Genomic DNA, 2833 nt, shown 5'->3' with positions numbered 1-2833 from the left:
TAATAGTTCCGAATGTTGCTGATCTCCTTGCTTTACAACCCGCAGCTTCATTTTCCCCTGTTTTCCTCCAGTTCTTGTGTTCTTCTATTTTATTTATCAATTTTTCTAAATTTTGTTTATGCCACCTCAGTTGACCTAGATTCTCCTTTGTATCACAGACTCGAGTTCTGCACATATCTTCAAGATTGTTACTCTGCCTTGTGTGTATCATCATTATCATATGTTCTGCACATGCTGTGTTTGTCAAAATTCCACACTCGTCGGTAACTTTGATTTGCTCTTCAGTTAAATCGGATGGATTGTTCATTTAGTCGATGGATTCTTCCCCTTTTTGCCTCATTGGATTGCTAAAGCTCGTAATGTTGTTTTGCAGCATGGGCATTTAGGATTTATGCTCTCATGTTATGATGCTGAAGTTAGCTACGATGGCCGCACTGACACTTTTCTGGCAAGGTATGCGGACAATTGCTCTCATTTGAATTCAAAATATGTTCTCCTTTTGATGAAAAGTTAAGTTGTGTCTGTCAAAGTTATCACACTGGCTTCATATAACATGGCGTGCGTTATTCATTCTTCTCGACTTGTAGATATCCACCACATGGAAGAAGAACTGTGGTCATAGAAGGAGTTGAGTGGGATAGGTTAAGGCCGCCTCCTATGGACACTCCTGCTTATGATCTTCATATCTCCAATTGTTTGAACAATTTGCAACCAGTTGACCATATTGAGATCCAATGGAGAAGGAACAAAGAGTTTCCTTATGGTTGGTAGTTTGAGGCCTTTTAGAAATCTAAAACTGAATCATACTTGTGTGTCTTTGGTCGAAGATAGACAAATCTAACGATAAACTCATTAAGAAAATGTGTTTATTATATTTTGCAGGATGGTGGTATGGAGGAATAGGTCAATTGGAATCTTGTGATGGAAATCGACATTTCTGTTGTTGTCATCTTAGTGGTAAGTATTTTGTTCTTCGTTTAGTGGATATGTGAAAAGGTAGTAGGGCTTGTAAAATGCATTGTTTGAGCATCATCAAGTCATGAGGTGCAATGAAATGTTGCATGTTCATATCTAACTAAAGGTGAACTAAATGTGTTTATTATATTTTGCAGGATGGTGGTATGGAGGAATAAGTCAATTGGAATCTTGTGATGGAAATCGACATTTCTGTTGTTGTCATCTTAGTGGTAAGTATTTTGTTCTTCGTTTAGTGGATATGTGAAAAGGTAGTAGGGCTTGTAAAATGCATTGTTCATGAGGTGCAATGAAATGTTGCATGTTCATATGAAATGTTGCATAGCATACTAGAGTTCGTTTTCCTGGTACGTTCATTATGTTATAACTGATTTCTTTGTGTCATTTTGGCGAGGCAGAGTAACCATATCGTGGCATTGAAAGTGCTTTTCAAGAGCCAGCTCAAACAATCTCAAGTTGAGCATCAACTGCGACGTGAAGTTGAGATACAAAGCCACCTCCGGCATCCAAACATATTATGCCTATATGGTTACTTCTATGATCAGGTTCGGCTCTATCTTGACTTATAAAGATTGTAGGTATATTGAACCTGAATTTTGTTTATGCCACCTCAGTTGACCTAGATTTTGTATCACAGACTCGAGTTTACTTGATACTGGAATATGCAGCTAAAGGTGAACTCTACAAGGAACTACAGAAGTCCAAATGCTTCAGTGAGAGGCGAACTGCTACAGTGAGTTCTTTGCAAACACACACTAACAGTTATCAGTGTATGAGCTTTTATCTATTATTGCCAATGAAGGACTAACACTCTAATCATGTACCCATAGAATTTGCAGTTCTTTTCTCACTGTATGTACAAGTGTTGTGCATTTACAAATTTAATGAGGCTAGTGTGTCTGCAAACTTGAACAAACGTTCTAATAATTTATAAGCTTTATGTGTTTTTTTAGAAATGCCTTAAGGTACATCATAATGAATTTTCCCATGTTGTCCAGGTACCTCTATAGATTCTTCCTCATGATATTTTTGTTTATCATGGCAACGTCCAGAAGTCTATGGCAGTCACTTCTGCTGAGGGTGGCCTCGATCCCATACTTGCCTACACTGCCGGAGTAGAGATCGAGCAGCTGCAGTGGTCTTCCTCCCAGCCCGACTGGGTTGCCATTGCCTACTCCACTAAGCTTCAGATTCTGAGAGTTTAATGGAAAGCAAATGGATATTAGAGCAGTAAACAATGAACAATAAGATTTTGTTCAGAATTCAAGTCTATTAACCCAAATTATTCAGAATTCAAATTTCCATGCATGAAAGGTCACCCTTGGCATAAGGTAGCTGAACCTGTAATATAATGATGATCCTCCTAGTAATCCAAACAATAACGCACCATGTCTACAACATACAGTTTTTTGCAAATTCTGTACCCCCTGAGGCAATTGATCTTGTGTCAACACTACTTCAATACTCACCTAATTTGCGTCTTACAGCGGTAAGTATATGATACATCCAAATAAAAATAAAGTTTTTCTGTTTCACTTTCATAATGTCTTCTCTACATCTTGCTAGTTTCTATTTTGATCATTAATGGTTTGCCATTGGTATGTATTCCAAGTGACATAAACATGTTTGTCATCATTGATACAGTTGGAGGCCTGCTCTCATCCATTCTTTGATGAATTGAGAGATCCTAACACATGTTTGCTTAGTGGCAAACCTCTTCCTCCTTTATTCAACTTCACATCTAAAGGTAATGCCTTGTTCACCTTCCTGTCTAATCGTCGTCCGTCTGTCGATGGTCCTTTAAATGAGATTTAAACATGTTTGCAGAGCTTGAAAGCGCTTCTCCTGAACTAGTTCG

At 38.1% G+C, this 2833-nt stretch overlaps 1 long non-coding RNA gene across 1 annotated transcript; it reads left to right on the top strand.

Moving 5' to 3' along the window:
• The first annotated feature begins 2250 nt into the window (after positions 1 to 2250).
• Positions 2251 to 2631, top strand: LOC122033437. The gene is made up of 3 exons (XR_006126544.1): positions 2251 to 2306; positions 2381 to 2464; positions 2620 to 2631. It is a non-coding gene; the product is annotated as an uncharacterized LOC122033437 (long non-coding RNA).
• The last annotated feature ends 202 nt before the right edge of the window (positions 2632 to 2833 follow it).

This window comes from Zingiber officinale, chromosome 11B, assembly GCF_018446385.1.
Source record: "Zingiber officinale cultivar Zhangliang chromosome 11B, Zo_v1.1, whole genome shotgun sequence".
NCBI classification, from domain to species: domain Eukaryota; kingdom Viridiplantae; phylum Streptophyta; class Magnoliopsida; order Zingiberales; family Zingiberaceae; genus Zingiber; species Zingiber officinale.
This window is presented reverse-complemented; position numbering and strand designations above follow the sequence as displayed.